Genomic DNA, 7,500 nt, shown 5'->3' on the forward strand with positions numbered 1-7,500 from the left:
GTGTGTGTGTGTGTGTGTGTGTGTGTGTGTGTGTGTGTGTGTGTGTGTGTGTGTGTGTGTGTGCGCGTGTGCGTGTGTGTGTGTGTGTGTGTGTGTGTGTGTGTGTGTGTGTGTGTGTGTGTGTGTGTGTGTGTGTGTGTGTGTGTGTGTGTGTGTGTGTGTGTGTGTGTGTGTGTGTGTGTGTGTGTGCTCTGCGGTGGTGATAAGTATGGCTGTGCATTCTGTCAGACTGGTGCTGAAACAAAAATATAAATGAAACAGAAGAAAAGTATTTTACGTGATGCGCTGTCACTTCCCTCCACAAAACACACAGGCCCCATATATTGTGTATGCTTGAGTGCTTGGAATGAGCCAAAGAAATTCCCAGTTTTTCCCAGTTGTCCTGCGTCAGTGTTCCAGGGATGCCTGCTGGCTACACATGAGTAACTCAGAGGCTGACAATTCTCCCAGGAGAGTGTGTATGTTCAAATCACTCCTCAACCCTTTGTTTCTATGCATTTATTCATCTTGAACGTAAATCCATATTGGAGGCCAGGAGGTCAGTGCCAACATATTTCACCACCAATAGGGCAGGGGGAGTCTGGAATAGACCAGAGTTGACAAATCTTACTACTCACTGCAACAAACTATACCAAAGTAACAAACAGCCTAAAAAAAAAAAGATTTAATTGTAATGTGGAATCAACATTTTTAGGATTCAATTAATGTCTACTTAAAAAAAGACATGGGATTCCACATCGCAATTAAATATTTAGTTGATGCTCGTATATTAAAAAAGTATTTATGCTTTATTGTCACATACACCGGATAGGTGCAGTGAAATGTGTTGTTTTTGTTTGTTTGCACCGAGTAGTCAGATTTATAAACTCTGGTTCCAGAGTCCCCCTGCCCTATCCTATGTCCCAGAGCACGGTTCTCTCATCATATAAGACAGAGAGGAGAGAACGTCATAAAGAAGCAAACTTCTGCTGACTAACTTCTATTGGTAATGTCTGCTAGCACCAGAGAAGAAAACACAGAAAGCAGCTAGCTAACGTCTGTTAGTGCCAGAGAAAAGGAACACAGAAAGCAGCTAGCTAACGTCTGATAGTGCCAGAGAAAAGGAACACAGAAAGCAGCTAGCTAACGTCTGATAGTGCCAGAGAAAAGGAACACAGAAAGCAGCTAGCTAACGTCTGTTAGTGCCAGAGAAAAGGAACACAGAAAGCAGCTAGCTAACGTCTGATAGTGCCAGAGAAAAGGAACACAGAAAGCAGCTAGCTAACGTCTTGCGAGTGCCAGAGAAAAGGAACACAGAAAGCAACTAGCTAACGTCTGCTAGTGCCAGAGAAAAGGAACACAGAAAGCAACTAGCTAACGTCTGCGAGTGCCAGAGAAAAGGAACACAGAAAGCAACTAGCTAACGTCTGCGCGTGCCAGAGAAAAGGAACACAGAAAGCAGCTAGCTAACGTCTGATAGTGCCAGAGAAAAGGAACACAGAAAGCAGCTAGCTAACGTCTGCAAGTGCCAGAGAAAAGGAACACAGAAAGCAGCTAGCTAACGTCTGCGAGTGTCAGAGAAAAGGAACACAGAAAGCAGCTAGCGAACGTCTGCTAGTGCCAGAGAAAAGGAACACAGAAAGCAACTAGCTAACGTCTGCTAGTGCCAAAGAAGCCTTGTCATCTTTCATCCCACACCTCCGAGTTTCCTTCATTTTCTTGGGGCTCATAAATGGCCTCTTATTGTCCCATAAATGGCTCCTTTTGGGGGGATTTATAGTGGAGGGGGAAATAAAACCCTCCTTTTGATGTCCCCTCTGCTTAGTAAGGAACACAGGCGAGGTTGCCCATACACCACGCATACTAGGTCCTCTGTGCTTGCCTTGCGTGCGAATCGATCCAGGCACATTAAAAGATATTGAGCTTTGTTTCTGCTTTCGTTCAGAATCATGCAAAGTAATAACTTAGAGTTGAGACGGGTTCCAGTTAGGCTGTCCCACTTCCTCTATACTCTGGCTGTAATTAAAATACTATGTGTAATGAAAGAGGGGGTGCTGTTTCTGTCGCAACCCCTGATCCTGACCTTTGGAAAGACCTTTGGTTCCATAATGGTAAGAAGCCCCTTTTGGGGGGGGCAGAATAGCCTCTGCATAGATTCAAATGTACTTAGAGAGTGTATCTCCTGAGATTGAGATGTCATCAATTACATTCATACACACAATTATAGAAATAAGTGCACAAATACTGGACGGAGAAATTGTCATGGACAGAGCTATGCCTACTTTGCCCTCTCATTCATATACATGGCCCACACTTTTTTTCTCTCTCTCTCTCTCTCTCTCTCTCTCTCTCTCTCTCTCTCTCTCTCTCTCTCTCTCTCTCTCTCTCTCTCTCTCTCTCAACAGGCCAACAAATCTTGCTGCTGTGATGGCACACTCCTATTGGTATTTCACCCGATAGGAGTTTATCAAAATTGAATTTGTTTTTGGATTATTTGTGGGTCTGTGTAATCTGAGGGAAATATGTGTCTCTAATATGGTCGTACATTTGGCAGGAGATTAGGAAGTGCAGCTTGGTTTCCACCTCATTTCGTGGGCAGTGTGCCCCCCCCTATCGCCCCCCTATCGCTCTCTTTCTCTCACCTCCCTCTCTCTATTTCCCCTCTCCTGTCCCTTTCTTTCTCTCCCTCTCTTTCAATTCAAAGGGCTTTATTGACGTGGGAAACGTGTTTACATTGCCAAAGCAAGGGGAATAGACAATAAACAAAAAGGGAAATAAACAAGGGAAATAAACAATCACAAATGAACATGAAACATACAACACGCATACATTTTTAAAAGAATGTAGACATTTCAAATTTTATATTATTGGCTATGTACAGTGTTGTAACAATGTGCAAATATGTAGTTGAAGTATGAAAGTAAAAATGAATAAAGAGATGAATATAGGTTGTATTTACAGTGGTGTATGTGCTCCACTGGTAGCCCTTTCTTGTGCCAACAGGTCACACATGTTGCTGCTCTTGTGGGTGGGTGTAATCTGAGGGAAATATGTGTCTCTAATATGGTCATACATTTGGCAGGAGGTCAGGAAGTGCAACTCAGTTTCCACCTCATTTTGTGGGAAGTTGGCACATAGCCCGTCTTGCCTTGAGAGCCAGGTCTGCTGATGGTGGCCTCTCTCAATAGCAAGGCTATGCTCACTGCGTCTGTACATAGTCAAAGCTTTCCTTAATTTTGAGTCAGTCACGGTGGTCAGGTATTCTGCTACTGTGTACTCTCTGTTTAGCGCCAAATAACATTCCAGTTTGCGTCGTTTTTTCGTTGATGCTTTCCAGTTTTTCAAGTAATTCTCTTTTTGTTTTCTCATGCTGAGTCTAATTGTGTTGCTGTCCCGGAGCTCTGTGGGATCTGTTTGTGTGTGTGAACAGAGTACCCATACCAGCTGGCTGAGGGGACTTTTCTCCAGGTTCACCTCTCTGTAGGTGAGGGCTTTGTTATGGAAGGTTTCAGAATCACTTTTTTATAGGTGGTTGTAGAATTGAATGACTCTTTTGTGGATTTTGACCATTAGCGGGACTCATCCTAATCTGCCCTGCATGCATTATTTGTTTTTTTTACGTTGGACACAGAGGATGTTTTTACAGAATTCTGCATGCATTTTCCCAATTTGATGTTTGTCCCATTTTGTGAAATCTTAGTTGGTGAGTGGACTCCAGACCTCACAATCACAGAGAGCAATGGGTTCTATAACTGATTCATGTATTTTTAACCTGTTTTTGTATGTTCCTTTTAATGGCGTAGAAGGCCATTCTTGCCTTGTCTCTCAGATCGTTCACAGCTTTGTGGAAGTTTGGCCAAGGTAGGTATAATTTTTTTTGTGGGCTCTAGGGCAACAGTGTCTACGTGGAATGTTGTATTTATGGTCCTGGCAACTGGACCTTTTATGGAACACAATTATTTTTGTATTACCGAGATGAACTGTCTGACAGAATCTGTGCAGAAGATCTAGGTGCTGCTGTAGGCCTTCGTTGGTTGGGGACAGAAGCTCCAGATGATATGCAAACAGTAGACATTTGACTTCAGAGTCCAGTAGGGTGAGGCCGGGTGCTGCAGACTGTTCTAGTGCCCTCGCCAATTCATTGATATATATGATGAGGGCGGGGCTCAAGCTGCATCCCTGTCTCACCCCCCCGGCCCTGAGGAAAGAAATCAGTGCGTTTTTTGCCAATTTTAACCGCACACTTGTTGTTTGTTTGCATGGATTTTATAATGTCGTATGTTTTCCCCCGAACACTGCTTTCCATCAATTTATATAGCAGGCCCTCATGCCGAAGTGAGTCAACAGCTTTTTTAAATCAATAAACCATGAGAAGCCTTTGCGTTTGTTTTGTTTTGTTTGTTTGTCAACAAGGGTGTGCAAGGTGAATATATGGTCTGTCATATGGCAATTTGGTAAAAAGCCAATTTGACATTTGCTCAGGACACTGTTTTCACTGAGGAAATGTAGGAGTCTGCCGTTAATTTTTTATTTATTTTACCTTTATTTAACCAGGTAGGCTAGTTGAGAACAAGTTCTCATTTGCAACTGCGACCTGGCCAAGATAAAGCATAGCAGTGTGAACAGACAACACAGAGTTACACATGGAGTAAACAATTAGCAAGTCAATAACACAGTAGAAAAAAATGGGCAGTCTATATACATTGTGTGCAAAAGGCATGAGGAGGTAGGCGAATAATACAATTTTGCAGATTAACACTGGAGTGATAAATGATCAGATGGTCATGTACAGGTAGAGACATTGGTGTGCAAAAGAGCAGAAAAGTAAATAAATAAAAACAGTATAAAAACAGTATGGGAATGAGGTAGGTGAAAATGGGTGAGCTATTTACCTATAGACTATGTACAGCTGCAGCGATCGGTTAGCTGCTCGGATAGCTGATGTTTGAAGTTGGTGAGGGAGATAAAAGTCTCCAACTTCAGCGATTTTTGCAATTCGTTCCAGTCACAGGCAGCAGAGTACTGGAACGAAAGGCGGCCAAATGAGGTGTTGGCTTTAGGGATGATCAGTGAGATACACCTGCTGGAGCGCGTGCTACGGATGGGTGTTGCCATCGTGACCAGTGAACTGAGATAAGGCGGAGCTTTACCTAGCATGGACTTGTAGATGACCTGGAGCCAGTGGGTCTGGCGACGAATATGTAGTGAGGGCCAGCCGACTAGAGCATACAAGTCGCAGTGGTGGGTGGTATAAGGTGCTTTAGTGACAAAACGGATGGCACTGTGATAGACTGCATCCAGTTTGCTGAGTAGAGTGTTGGAAGCCATTTTGTAGATGACATCGCCGAAGTCGAGGATCGGTAGGATAGTCAGTTTTACTAGGGTAAGCTTGGCAGCGTGAGTGAAGGAGGCTTTGTTGCGGAATAGAAAGCCGACTCTTGATTTGATTTTTGATTGGAGATGTTTGATGTGAGTCTGGAAGGAGAGTTTGCAGTCTAGCCAGACACCTAGGTACTTATAGATGTCCACATATTCAAGGTCGGAACCATCCAGGGTGGTGATGCTAGTCGGGCATGCGGGTGCAGGCAGCGATCGGTTGAAAAGCATGCATTTGGTTTTACTCGCGTTTAAGAGCAGTTGGAGGCCACGGAAGGAGTGCTGTATGGCATTGAAGCTCGTTTGGAGGTTTGATAGCACAGAGTCCAATGACGGGCCGAAAGTATATAGAATGGTGTCGTCTGCGTAGAGGTGGATCAGGGAATCGCCCGCAGCAAGAGCAACATCATTGATATATACAGAGAAAAGAGTCGGCCCGAGAATTGAACCCTGTGGCACCCCCATAGAGTTTGCCAGAGGACCGGACAGCATGCCCTCCGATTTGACACACTGAACTCTGTCTGCAAAGTAATTGGTGAACCAGGCAAGGCAGTCATCCGAAAAACCGAGGCTGTTGAGTCTGCCGAGAATATGGTGATTGACAGAGTCGAAAGCCTTGGCGAGGTCGATGAAGACAGCTGCACAGTACTGTCTTTTATCGATGGCGGTTATGATATCATTTAGTACCTTGAGTGTGGCTGAGGTGCACCCGTGACCGGCTCGGAAACCAGATTGCACAGCGGAGAAGGTACGGTGGGATTCGAGATGGTCAGTGACCTGTTTGTTGACTTGGCTTTCGAAGACCTTAGATAGGCAGGGCAGGATGGATATAGGTCTATAGCAGTTTGGGTCCAGGGTGTCTCCCCTTTGAAGAGGGGGATGACTGCGGCAGCTTTCAATCCTTGGGGATCTCAGACGATATGAAAGAGAGGTTGAACAGGCTGGTAATAGGGGTTGCGACAATGGTGGCAGATAGTTTCAGAAATAGCGGGTCCAGATTGTCAAGCCCAGCTGATTTGTACGGGTCCAGGTTTTGCAGCTCTTTCAGAACATCTGCTATCTGGATTTGGGTAAAGGAGAACCTGGAGAGGCTTGGGTGAGGAACTACGGGGGGCGGAGCTGTTGGCCGAGGTTGGAGTAGCCAGGCGGAAGGCATGGCCAGCCGTTGAGAAGTGCTTATTGAAGTTTTCGATAATCATGGATTTATCGGTGGAGACCGTGTTTCCTAGCCTCAGTGCAGGGGGCAGCTGGGAGGAGGTGCTCTTGTTCTCCATGGACTTCACAGTGTCCCAGAACTTTTTGGAGTTGGAGCTACAGGATGCAAACTTCTGCCTGAAGAAGCTGGCCTTAGCTTTCCTGACTGACTGCGTGTATTGGTTCCTGACTTCCCTGAACAGTTGCATATCACGGGGGCTATTCGATGCTATTGCAGTCCGCCACAGGATGTTTTTGTGCTGGTCGAGGGCAGTCAGGTCTGGAGTGAACCAAGGGCTGTATCTGTTCTTGGTTCTGCATTTTTTGAACAGAGCATGCTTATCTAAAATGGTGAGGAAGTTACTTTTAAAGAATGACCAGGCATCCTCAACTGACGGGATGAGGTCAATGTCCTTCCAGGATACACGGGCCAGGTCAATTAGAAAGGCCTGCTCACAGAAGTGTTTTAGGGAGCGTTTGACAGTGATGAGGGGTGGTCGTTTGACTGCGGCTCCGTGGCGGATACAGGCGATGAGGCAGTGATCGCTGAGATCCTGGTTGAAGACAGCAGAGGTATATTTGGAGGGCCAGTTGGTCAGGATGACGTCTATGAGGGTGCCCTTGTTTACAGAGTTAGGGTTGTACCTGGTGGGTTCCTTGATGATTTGAGTGAGATTGAGGGCATCTAGCTTAGATTGTAGGACTGCCGGGGTGTTAAGCATATCCCAGTTTAGGTCACCTAACAGAACAAACTCTGAAGCTAGATGGGGGCGATCAATTCACAAATGGTGTCCAGGGCACAGCTGGGAGCTGACGGGGTCGGTAGCAGGCGGCAACAGTGAGAGACTTGTTTCTGGAGAGAGTAATTTTCAAAATTAGTAGTTCAAACTGTTTGGGTATGGACCTGGAAAGTATGACATTACTTTGCAGGCTATCTCTGCAGTAGACTGC

This window comes from Oncorhynchus keta, chromosome 3, assembly GCF_023373465.1.
Source record: "Oncorhynchus keta strain PuntledgeMale-10-30-2019 chromosome 3, Oket_V2, whole genome shotgun sequence".
NCBI classification, from domain to species: domain Eukaryota; kingdom Metazoa; phylum Chordata; class Actinopteri; order Salmoniformes; family Salmonidae; genus Oncorhynchus; species Oncorhynchus keta.